The 13584-nt window shown below is 43.3% G+C and overlaps 1 pseudogene; it reads right to left on the minus strand.

The window, feature by feature from the left end:
• Positions 1-3751: 3751 nt before the first annotated feature.
• Positions 3752-4490, minus strand: LOC136488760 (uncharacterized; annotated as a pseudogene).
• Between the last annotated feature and the right edge of the window lie 9094 nt (positions 4491-13584).

A 13584-nucleotide genomic window follows, 5' to 3' on the forward strand; every position in this document is an offset into this window, starting at 1 on the left:
AGCAGTAGGAAAAAGATCATCAGCAATGGTTAGAGGATCAAGAATACCAGTGTCAACTGGAAGAAAGGTATGAAAGGAAGCAAGCTGAATCGCACTGGAATTGTCCTTTCTTCAGATATTGCTGGAACGATGGTTTGAAATTGCCTACCAGACATGACTGTCTGGAATGCAGTAATCAATATTGGGAGTTTAGGCAATCTTAAATCAACCACCGGTCTATCCATGCCCAGAATGCATATCATCATAATAACATGGATCGGTGCTTAAAAAATAAAAGTATTCATGATCAGTTGGGAAAGAGAGTTGTTGACCAAGACTGGGCTGATCATGAAAAAGGAAACAACCAGAGGGAACATGTTTGGCAGGAAGGCCAATGGTGCCCTAGAGGTTTAACAAGAAGCCAGAAAAGAAGAGTGCAATGCCTAAGGAATAAGGAAATGGAACAGGCTCAGCCATCCGGTAAAACTCAAGTGTGGCGTACCAAGCAAATAGCTGATAAGAAGCAATCATCGGCTAATATCCAAATGGCTTTTCTGTTGCCATCAGAATTCAGAGCTCCGGTGGATCAGGAAGTTTACTCAGACTTCGATGAATCAGAGTATGAAGAGATGGTTGCCAAGTTGACGGTTACACACCAAGCGATATTTGATAAGCCAGTCAAACATCGGCACTTGAAGGCTTTATACATGAAAGGTTTTGTTGATGGGAAGCCGATGAACAAAATGTTAGTGGACAGAGGTGCTTCTATCAATCTTATGTCTTACACTACTTTTTGTAAGCTTGGCAAGGGACCAGGAGATTTGCTTGAGACCAATATGATGCTTAGAGACTTCGGAGGGAATACATCTAAGACTTGGGGGGCAATAAATGTCGAGTTGACAATCGGGAGTAAAACTCTGCTCACCACGTTCTTTGTCATTGATGGAAAAGGCTCATACAGTTTACTCCTCGGTCATGACTGGATTCATGCAAACTATTGCGTGCCATCGACCATCCATCAATATTTGATTCAATGGCATGGGGATGATGTCGAGGTGGTTCGCGCTGATGAGTCTGTGAGCATCGCAATAGCCGATCTAGTGTTTTGGGAATTAGGAGATTTCGAATGCCTTTCTAGCAAAACATGGGAAGGAGGCTTCATCAGGATTAATAATAAAGGCCAACAGCCGGTTCAAGCAATCGGCTCTGAAAGTTTGTTTTAATCAATAATCGTGGCGTCGCGCCGGCCATTGAGTTAAGGGAAAATAAACATTCACTACACCACAGCCCTAGAATGGCGATGCACCATTGGTCGCTATAGGTGGATACAACGACGCACTATCGGTCGGTATAGATCTATGCCGACACTTAACTGCTGCCACTGAAAGTGGCATCGGGATAGGGTTATAGTGACCGACATACTTTTAGTGACCGATAGTCTGACGAAATGCTGAAGCAATACCGACCAATAGGCTTATGGCATATAGTAGTTTTACCGTCCAACAGTTCAAGGCTAAAGGGATTTATACCAACCAACAATCCAACGCATAGATCACATGACGCAAAAATACATTATTAATCTCACATTAACCAAATTATAGTATTCTTTTAGACATGAAACATACAAGGTCACATTCAACATGAGACACAAAATCGAGTCACAATAACATAGCTTAGATTTCATTCATGTCAATTGGTACATGTAATAGTCATGCTGGGTTGCACACTTCACAGTAACATGAGACCCCAAATTACAGTATTCTTCACAACACACAAGTCTGGCTTGCACACCTCACAGCTAACATGCCCAAGGAGTTCTTTACAAAATGTTACATCATCCAAAGAAACTAGCATCCATCCCCAAGCAGTTCTTTACAAAATGCTATATCATCCAAAGCAACTAGCATCCATCGATGTTTCATCTCCATCTTACAAAATGTTTGATCTGCTTGCTAACACAAAATAATCACGTTACATCTAGCGCCTTCCACCTGAAAAATCAAATCATATTTTTCAGTTCCAACTTGTATTGTAGTACTTTGTTCTGTCAGATGCAGCGTTCCAATTGTGCTTCTAGTAAACTATTAATCTCACCAAGGCGTTTGTAACTAACAGAGACATTGATGGTAGTTAGTTGAAGCTGATAGTTAGTTCAGCCAAAGATAAATTTTGCATAATCAAAATAGTTTTTGAGCTATTGCTTTGTCTATCATAAAAGGCAAGATAAAGTTACTAAGAGTAGCCATGAGCAGTTTTCTACCTGTCACTAAGATGGACTTGGCAAATCCACTGTTCATTATCTAACAGTTGTAACAAGTACAGGCCTGTGGTGATGTGGTCAAATTGCTATTTTTAATCAATCAAATACATGTCGAGGACACTTAAAAAGAAGCATAATGTTAGTGAAAAACACTGGGTTTTTTTCAATCTGTGGACAGGGAGAACTCATTGGACCAACGCCACCATGTCATGGTTTTGAAGAATATATGCAAGAACTATTTCTGATTTATGAAACAATTAATCTCAGATTAAAGAAAGAAACATAATATCATTCTCATGCTGATTAAAATAGGCTTGCACTAACTGCTATTTTTTGCAGTAAGCAAAACTACCATACAGCCTTGCAAGCCGGAGACACATCTAAAACTTAACAAAAGCAGGCATCACCGATATATGTAAATAATGTAATTTATTACATTGCTTTTATATGCAATAGCTGTACTCTTCATGGCTTTATATCATGTACAAAAACAAGCAGAAAACTTTTCAGGGATTCACAGTTGCTGGCATGGGTTCCCTTTTTCCTCATTCCGATGATTCAGGGTTATTAACTTAGTTCAGTGGGTGAAAGAGGAGAACAGCAAGGGGAGTCAGCCTTCGAGACAGGGCTGGGACACAGGTAACATTTATGGTTACTAAAGCATCACAAATAGCAGTTTGATGAATGTAAAATTCAGAAGAAGAAAAAAACAGCCCAACAAATACATTTGGATGGCAATGAATAAGAACAAGCAGTACCAAATTCTTTTGATAGTGTGTTGTATGCATAGCAGGGTGTGTTCAACATCACAAATTGCAGCTTGGTATAAGTAAAATTCAGGAAAAATACATACCTGTAGTAGACTTGGATGAATGTGATGCCTTGCTGACGTGCAACTATTACAAATATCATTAATTAGAAACTTTGTTCACTTATCACATATATGAATAAAAGAAACGAAGGAAAGTTTAGTTTATTACTCTGTTGTATGGCCACTGAATTGGCATTGACTTAGCATCAGCCAAAGTCTCAATGTCACCATAAGGGCGAGGTAGCACTGTATCGCTTTTAATCACAACCTTCACAACAACTTCACAATAGTGCTTTCCAAGAGGTTGGCCTCCTAGTACATTGGTTGGATTTGTTGAAATGACTGTTGCCTTAGCCACAGCTTCTGGCCAAAACAAGGCATATAATGTGACCTCCTTTCCAACATGAAATGGTTTATGCACTTGTCAGCAAAAATTGAACAAATGTATAGAACTGCAAGAACTAAAAGCAAGGTTATATTAAGAAAATTACAAGGTCAGCAGGTGAAACAAGAGGAGGTTTATTCTTCTTTCGTGGGGCTACATTTTTTATGGGACTAGTAGCGCTGCACTCCCAATGAAGATCAATTGATTTTCCTACAGCACTGTGCACAGAGGAGGCAGGAGCACACTACGTAGATGGGGTAGGAGTAGGCTGCACAGATGGAGAGGGAGCAGGCTGCATGGATGGGGCTGCAGCTTCCTACGCTGATGGGGCAGCAGTAGCTTCCTGCGCGAACGAGGCAGTAGTAGGCTGCACAGACAGGGCAAGAGCATGCTGCGTAGACAGGTCAGCAGCACGCTGCGCAGTTAGGAAGTTAGCATGCTGCTCAGATAGGGTAGGAGCATGTTGCGCAGACAGGGCAGCAACACGCACAGATAGGGCAACAGCACGCTGCACATATAGGAAATTAGCATGCTGCTCGGATGGGGTAATATCTGCAAAAAACATCATCTTTGTCATAGTGGTCATAGTTTTCATTAATATCTACAAAAACATCATCATCTTCAAATGGTTGAGCATGATGTGCCTCATCAACATGTTCTTCAGACCTTGGGCTCCACATAAACAATACAAGAGGGGTAATATGTATTATTCACATGTCACCATATTATCCGGCATAGGAAAGATAGATTATTCAATCATGACTTAAGTAATTCAAAGTCTTGAAGTTCTTTACCACATGGTTTCGTGAATTAGAACCATTGTGTGAGGCGATTTCCATATTTCTTCTTTCTTGCACTATCCTTGCCTCGTGCAGTTCCTCTTCCAATTCTTGTATGCGTCGTTCTAGAGAAGCTTTGTCACTTTCAACCTTTTTATGAGCTAGAACTTCCATTTGTAGCCTTGTTGGCTTGTAACACTTCAAACCAGGGGTACCAATATCTTGGGGAGTTGGTCCTAGACCCAAAGCACGAACACGCCCTCTTGGCTCCTGCATTTCTGTTTTCTATTATTTTGCATAGGAACTTATATATAGGGTGACAAGCTAGAGTAACAGGAAAAATTGAGATCAGGCTACTGCCCGCAAAATCATATCATCATTTAGCACATCTGGTCTGTCAGCGCGTGTGTGCCATGATAAAAACCGATTTTCAATGGAGGTATGTAGAAATGTACAATGCAAACATATTGGTTATCAATAAACAATGTTATACAACTGAATCATGGGAAACACTAGGATAATACTATACGGCAAGCTTAAATGTAAACACACACATTATTTATATACATTTCTATAGATGTAGAGGATAACACTATATGGCAAGCATTGAATGTAATAGCAGGAAGACACATACGTATGTTTCTATGGGGAACTACAGCTGACAGGGAGCAATAAAGGGGTTTCTACAGAACCAATTGCATATTAGATGATGCCCTGTCTGATCTGCAGAACCTCGAATGGCACCAGTGTACATGCGCAAATAGGGAAGTTTTAAGGCACGATCTCGACTTCAAAGAGTTCTATGTGAGACGTGAATAGAAAGCATGTCCATTTGTCACTTTAGATTTGATATCTTTGCAATATGTTGCTGGATTCTAGCTATATACACGCTATCACTGCATTTGATTAATAAAAAACAAAAATGCAGACTTAGGGAGAAGAGTAGCAGACATACACGAGAGTAGCACACTTACAAAAATGCAGACAGGTTCTTCTAGGGAAATGACGAAGAAGAGTAGTCCACACCACACGCCTACCAATCGTCTCTTCTGGAACTATCGCTCCTAAATAGAATAGTGTAATCCAGGTGTAGATTTGGAAAACTAGCATACATCGACAAGGGGATTTGTGTGGCCGTATGTAAGGGCGTTTTGGAGGAAGGGAAGGGAGGATTTGGTTGGACCTGGCAAGGGTGCGGATTTGGGCGGCCGTGCAGGGTTGGCACGCGACGTGAATCACGCGGCGGCGGCAGCGGTGGCAGAGTTAGGCGGCGGAGGAGTTGGGCGGTGGCGGCGGCTGTGGAATTGGGTGGGCGTGCAGGGATTTGGTGGGTGGCTGAGCCGAGATGTGGCAGCGAAGTTGGGTGGTGGCGTCAGCTGCGGATTTGGGTGGGCGGGCAAGGATTTGGTGAGTGCGAGACTTGCGGTGGAAGCGGCGGTAGATGAAATCTGAAGATGCACCTGAAGACTGAAGCGACCAAGAGTTAGGGTTTGGAGAGATCGTATTTGGGCCCAACAATTTTGCCATGAATGGGCCCTGTTTCATTTTCAGTCTCTCGCGAACCTGTCTTCTTTTATTTCCACACCACGTGCCAAAGGCACGGCCCTATACCGACCGAAGGTGTGTCCTCTATACTGATCTAAACCAACCAACTGTTTGACTGTATAGGTAAATATCTATACCGACCGATGGTTTATCGCAACATGTACATTTACCGACACTTGATCCGTGGGCTAGCTATACCGACCGATGGTTCAACGGTATTAGTATATTTATAACGACACACATGTGACGCTATATTAGTGTTGTGGTGCAGTGATTGAGTCTTGGAAATGGGTTTAGGCCGTTGTAAGTGAATGCTGAGTTAAAGTATAAATGTGATTCAGAGTTAATGGATTTCTTAAGAGAAGTTCTGTTTCGCTTGATAGGATGCTTGACTTGGATTGATCGGTCGGTTGATCTTTGGATTGAAAAATGCATGAAGAGATGTTATCCTAACATCTGAATTTGATAGCCAATTCGTTCTTAGCTCTAATAACCGGTACTAGGAAGGTATCGCATCTAGTTCAAAATGAAAGATCTTTGAAGATAGTAAAAGCCGATACATTATGTATTGCCTATAGAGCAAAAACAAAAAGATAAGAACAGTCGTACACAGGAGCGTTGTACTAAGATACATTCATGAAAGAATAGGAGTCTTTGTTCATCAGGTTACCCTAAGTACAAACTAATCAAAGACCTTGTTCACTACATCTTGAGCGGATGTGATGTCCACTATGGCCTCCGCTACCATGACGAACACTTCCAGCAGGTCCTCATGTTCTTTAGGGCCATTGCCCGATGGGAAACCGGCCTCCATGGAATGGAGTTTGTACCCAGTCTAAACCTATGCCATGGTCAGCGCCACTGCTGCACCATGACGAACACCGTAGAGAGCGATCTCTCAAACATGGGCCGGAACGTCATGGAGACGAGCATTGATAAGGGGGTCGCGGGCATTGATGGCATCAACAGTCATGTTCGCTGCCAGTTGGAGAGATTCCAACTGCATCGTTAGGGCTGATGATCATAGAAAAGGAGGAAACTATCAAGATCAAGGCAGTAAGAAATTGGAATGGAAACATCCCTGAAGATCATCTTACCTATTACCACAGCGTCAGACTTCGCTAGCCGCGCTCGGATGGTGCTGGCCTCCTCCTCAGCCGCATGAAGAGCGGCCTGAGAAGCCCCGAGACGGATCTTGAGTTGGCCATTTTCTCGAGTCGCCTTGGAGTAGCGGTTCTAAGCCGCCCTCCACTCCCGGAGGAAACGCCAAGCATCATCGCCGTTGTATGAATCGGAGGAATCCGACGATGAGGATGGCGCGGAGGACACAGCATTGGAAGGTTCACCAGCCCTGGGAAGAGGATGAAGCATGTTGTTCACAACAAACCTAGGAACAAGAGTTCACCCCTATGAACATAAAGTTGCAAATCATCGCCATAAGCAAAAGGCACCGATCTCACCTCATGCGTCGGAGGCACTGGCTAACCGGCATGTTCTTCTCCAGTGTCTCCTCTGCCACGCGCTTACCGTGGTTGTCCCATAGGCCATGAAGTTGCATGGATCTATTGGAAAGGGAGAAAACCGCTATAGGGTTGTGAAGGTGGAGAAGTGCAAAGGAATAGGAGCGGTTGCAAGTATAGATGTGTTCGAGGCCAGAGCTTTCGGCTGGTATTTAAGCCACGGAGCGAAGAGACGAATGCCTCGAAGAAGTACAAAAGGCAACCACAATTAATAGAAAGCGAAGCGCCGCCTCGCTAAATACCAAGAAAGATGCGGCGTCAGGCTACTGAAGATAGAAAGTCAAGAGGTTCTCTCAATAAAAGACACGTTTTCAGATTCAATTAGGATCAAGATCGTAAATCTGGAATTGGCTGTTTTCAAATCGGCTCTTCGGCCAAAGAAAAAAAGTACAACAAGACTGATATAGTTATCATACACAAGATATATATGTCGACCTATGGATTACATGTTCAGAACATCCTGAATGATTTTTAGTATTGCAAGCCGGACAACACTAGCCTCTACGATCTTGCGCTCGTGTTCTTCAGCTGTTCTAGGGGCGTTCTCAAGGCTGCTACAGATAGTTCTACTTTCTTTCACTTTGGCCAACAGTTCCTATTTTTTCTGTTTAATGGCATTAGGTATTTGAGCCAGAGTAGACTTGCAATGTTCAATGGCGGCCTTCATGTTTTTTAGCTCCCTCTCAAGCTCTGCACGTTTGGCTTCCAATTGAGACAACTCTGGATCAGTCCTGAGGGACGAGTTCTTTAGAGCATCAATCGACTGTGTCAGTTCTTTGACCTCTTGCCTATTGGAATCCCTTTTGGCTAGCAAGGCTTCACGGTTGGACAAGTTCCTCTGGATTATTTTCACCTTCATGGCCTGATCTTCGAAAATAGGCAAATATGATAGGACCTTGGAGAGAGCTGGGGATGGATCACCCTGAATAGCCAAGAAGACTCACTGCATTGATTCAGTATCCTGGACCAAATTGACTATGTTCTTCTCAAATACAAACAGTATATCTTTTAGCCGATTTCTGGTCTCCTCTGGCAAGGATTCAACAGAAGACGTGGCTGATGATCTGATTTCATCTTCATCAAAATACTCTTCAAGATTGAAAGAACAACTCTGTGCTGGAGGATCAAGTGCCTGTACATAGGGGAAATCTTGATTAAGAAGTTTGAATTAGTTTGTTACAAAAATGAATGGTGAAAAGATACAGTACCTTCTCTGTAGTAGACTCTATCAGAAGAGGGGGAACAGCTGGTAATGCACCAATAGCATCTGGTTGAATCGGCTCTAGATTCCCGGTGTTGATATCTGCAATGGCAAGAGGATATTCTTATTCATGTTTATTGCAGAGGAATAGGCCAAGCATATGATTTCCTTACTATTAGATGTGTGCCAAGTTGGGGAATCGGCAGTATGAGTATCAACAATGGGACTGTTCCCAGCGTCAACGGGATCGTTGTCAATAGGTGAACTGTCAGGCCCCTGCTCTTGCACAGGTATTTCCTCAAAAGATGTCTAGCGTGACAAATGATTAAATAAAGGTTGGAAAGCTGAGCAAATCAAGAAATCAAAAGGAAAGTACTCCAACAAATATGAAAGATAAAACTCACATTTTCTACCATCGTGAAAGCATCAGTTGCCTCTACTGAAATTGGCTTCTCCTGAGATGAAGGTTCGGTTGGTGATGGGTCAAGTGTCTGAGATAGTTGTCCCACACCCAAAGTAGACTGAGACGCGATGCTCGATAACTGTGAGGAAAAATGGGATCAAAAAATTGAACGTCGGTTTGAAGAAAGTGTGAATCGTTCACCTAAGCAGCTAATGGTCTTGTCCTATGGAGTCTTTTTCCAGTAGTGGCTTTCTGAGTTGCACCTAGAACCAATTTGCGCTTAGGAGATGGACATGTCATGATCATGGGAGCAGCATGGGTTCTCATCAACTTCTTCAAATCAGAACCAGGGCATGACGGCTGGTAATCTATCGGACGCCCTCTCCTATCCCGGCTTGGAGGATCGAATTCAATATCCTGAAAGGATCGGTTAGGACAGTTGGCAAGAAGATTCACCAAGTAACTTCTCCGAAAAGAGAATGAAGGGATTACCTCACTATCAGAAGCAAATTCCCTGTCTAGAGCTATGCACAGAGGATAGATCGGCCCACAAAAGAGATGGGAATGCCATTCTTCCCACCAGGAGTCAAAGAGATTGGAAGAAAAGCTGGCCCTGACCTAGTCGTGCAAGGAAAAAGAAGGAAGGTCTGATCCCAATTGGAAGACTTTGGAAGTCTCTAGCATGTCACTGATATCTTCCCTCGGCTCCAAGGTGTTCTTGAAGAACAGATAAGGGGGGAGTTGACCGAAGCCGAACTGACACAAACAAACGATTATAAAACTATAGGTTGGAGGATTGCCTGAGACAGAGGAGCCTTTAATCATTTTACCACGACCGTGATGAAATTCGGCTAGAAGGACACATGGCTTAATAAAAGAATTGAAGATCGCAGCCGCTGTTTCGTTCGAATAGCTAGATTCCAATCAGAATCTGAAAGGAAAAATTAGTTCATCCTCCTCATTATAAGGTAGCCAGGTCAGGACGGCCGCATCAAAACCTCTGTAAAATTTTTTGAAGAGGTGGCCAGCATCGGAGTTGATTATTATGGCCGATGCAGCCTCGCCATAGTTCGTACACCGTCAAGTTCTTCCTTCTTTGCCTCTATATTCCTCACCAAAATTAGAGGGAAAGCTCAAGTCTCTGAGGTCAGGCTTTACAGTCTTGTGCATGTACAAGTTGAGCCACAATTGTATCAGCCACCAAGGACCGCTGATAGTCTGTATCGGCTCATTCTTCAGTAATTGGGCAGCCACCTGGTACATCAGGTGATATGCAGCTCCTAGCAGATATTTTCTGAGAGGGATATTCTTGCCCAATGCTAGGTGCTCCGCCATGAGTTTGTGATTATAGGTTGGACCACAAGATGACCCGTAGAAAATGAATCTTTCCAACCACATGTTCAAAAAGGCCACGTATTCCCTTTCACTGACGGTTGGTCTATCTTCAATATGATTCAGAATGTAACTTGCCCATCCGGTACAGTCTATAATTTTGGCCAATCTCTTGGGACTGGCACTCAAATACTCATAAGGTTGTACCGATCCAGTAATTCCAAGGCCGGTTAGCATGTATACATCGGCCAGAGTGATGGTCATTGGGCCGTGACCAAAAATGAAAGTATTTAGAGCATTAGACTAGAAATAAGAAGTAGAGATCAAGAGTGAATCATTCCTCTCCATTTTGGACAATGAAAGTGTTAAGCATTGATTCAGATCATAAAGCTCCCAGTCTCCGCCTTTTTTCATAGATACCCTACAGAACCAATCTCTCCATCCCTTAGGTGCGTTAGGCCAGTTTCTGAAGGAAGTTTTGTTCCAGGAGGATGAATCCACTACAGATTATTGAAAAGGGATCTAGTTGGTCTCTTGGCGGATAAAATTAGATGGATCAGAATCACCCATAGGCCTAAGAAAGTAAGCGTTAGGGACGGCAGCTGATGGAATCAAGATCTCATTCCTCATTTCCTAAAAATCGGATAAAATAAATTCAAGAAGAAAGAAGATATGGGGTGGCAGCCGATACTCAGAAAATTGAGAACTAGGGGACATACCTTAGGGACATGGTCGATGGTTGCCATCGCGGTCGAAAACTAGTTTGGATCTGGCAAAGATCGCTTGGACAGCGGGTCGTTAGAACAGATGATCTGCTAGGGTTTGAGGCCTCAGCGATGACGGCGTCGGCTGTTGAAGTTGGCTTGAGAGGAAAGGAGGAGGCGAACAGGCTGAGTGAGTAACAAAATATACTGTTGGGATGTTGTATAGAACTCGGGCCAGGGAGTTAGGAGTCGCACATATATTTCGGATGGTGCAGTTGCAGCGTGGTAAACCAGTGAATCGGAATTTCGGGATAAAATCATTTTATCCCAAAATTAGGGGCATGTGTTTACACCAAAATTTGGGATAAGAGCGCAGGAACTCACAGGCTTCTAGAATTATGCCAATCAAGGAGTCGATAGAGTAAAGATTGAAATCTGCTAGATTGAATGCAACACTGGATCCATTCTCTTTGAATGATATCAGTAGATAACGATGATAGGATATGATTGGCGCCAAGAAGATACATATCGGACTCTACAAAAAGGGAAAGATTAGAGTCCAGGATTATTTTCATTATACCAGAGATTGTATTGAGTCGTACTCAAGTAAGGTTCATGTTTAGACTCTAGGTATAAATACCAAACCCCGACTATTGTAAAAAATCAATCAATCAAATACAAAATCAATTACTCTTTTCGGCTCTGGCCACCCCTTAGTAGTAGGAGTAGAGTAGATCTCGGTGAGTTCTTCAGCGAGTACGGCCACATTAATCTAGTCGACCTCCACTGCTTGTCTATAACTACCATCATGGTTTATACCTCTGTTCGTATGGCTACATCGATCCGGTCGACCCCCACTGTGACTCTGGTATAGGCTAGTTATCGATTCTTGTCTAATTCAAGTATGGCCTATGTGATTCTGCCTCACACCCCACTGCTTGAATTAGATCAAGGTCAAGTTATCGGCTCTACCTTAGTATGACAGTCTTTGGTAGATTCATTAAGTTACCGATATTGCTTATTGCTTTAATTGTTTATCTAATTACAGCAATATCACTCTGCCTGATTGAGATTGATCTGGATCGGCCTTATATCTTGTTTAACTCGTTGTTTGCTAATCTAAAACTGATCTAATCTACATCTTAAGCGATGAGTTATGTTTTTTATCGGCTGTTTTGCGTCAATCTTAATCGTGCATAGCGTGCGGTTAAGGCATGTCCGATCTTGAGTAGATCCATTAGTTAATGAAAACTGTTACATGGCTCATCATCACGGCCTGTGGGATTCTGCCTCTCACCCCACTGTTGGCACCGTGGAGTGGGGATCGTTAGTTAGTAGACCCATTCCTGAGAAGGCATGACCTTAACTATGCGCTATGCCTGAATCGGCTGTTTAGCCGATATCGAATGCTTTCATGAACAGTTCACATTATGAGATCATTGAAGTAGAGATAAGTTGAAAGATGCGTTAGCCCTATGATCTTGTTACGATATTACGGCCTACATGATTCTGCCTCATGCCCCACTGATATTAGTAATGAGCTAGGGTCATCGAGTCTATTGTTGTTTCTACGGCCTGCATGATTCTGCCTCATGCCCCACTGGTCATGGCAATAGATGAGATCTAACATCTTCATTAGATTTACCTTTATTAAATGGTTAAGAGGTGTTGAGTTGTTTCTTTAAATAAAAGGAGTTTGGTTACTTGTAATCATTGGCTCAGTATAAGCCAATCATCATTGATATCTTATTGCCATTGATTAATATTTGCTTAAATAACATTTATCCTGAATGATAACCGATCCTTCTTATACAACCCCATGAGCTTTAATCGATTCATTCTTGTGAACATGCTGGAATCGGCTATTTAGTCGATTTCCTCTCATATCAGCTCTCAGAGCCGCACACTCAGGACTGTCTAGCAACACCGGCACATTCCGCCCTTAATTACTGATAAGCTTTCTCTCCTTGTCAATTGCAGGGTCAAATTGACTGGCATGTCTTGGGAGGGTTGCATAGGATCGACCATCCTTGTGCTGAAGCCAGGCGGATCTGCTCCATCGACAAGTAGGGTGGGTGCGTCCCCCAATGCAACTTGAGAGACGAAGAACATATGGAAGAGAGCTTAATGGCAGGGGGACTTAGCTATTTTAGAGTTAGCACGTCGATCCTTTCGCCGAGTGGGCCCATCTTAATGCGGGGTTCCTTCATCGAGGAATGCCTTGGCTGCGATGGACAACTCAGCGAGGAGGTGGACACCGCCGTCTGGGGTAGTACCGCTTACTCCGACGATGAGGCGGGAGGCTCCAGCAACCGTAGAGCCAGAATCACACTTGATGTTGGCCCCTACCTGACCCGCCAGCTGTTGCGGGGTTGAAACCATAGCAAGCATAGTTGTTCGAGTCTATGTCAGAGTATGGAACTCCGGTGGCTCGGGTGGACTCAAGAACACAAGAATCATGCAAAGAAGACACAACGGTTTATCCTACTTTGGGTTGATTCGGTCCCTACGTCCAGCAGCTGATGATCCTTATACTCAAGAGCACCCAAAATCATGGGGTTATAATAGAGTGTAGAGTGAGATTTGGTAGGGGGTTAGCTCGATGCTAATCCTAAAGTTGCCTCACCATAGGTGGAGCCTTCCCCCTCGTTGGAGAGGACAAAGA

The sequence above is a fragment of the Miscanthus floridulus genome, chromosome 10 (assembly GCF_019320115.1).
Source record: "Miscanthus floridulus cultivar M001 chromosome 10, ASM1932011v1, whole genome shotgun sequence".
Classification (NCBI taxonomy): domain Eukaryota; kingdom Viridiplantae; phylum Streptophyta; class Magnoliopsida; order Poales; family Poaceae; genus Miscanthus; species Miscanthus floridulus.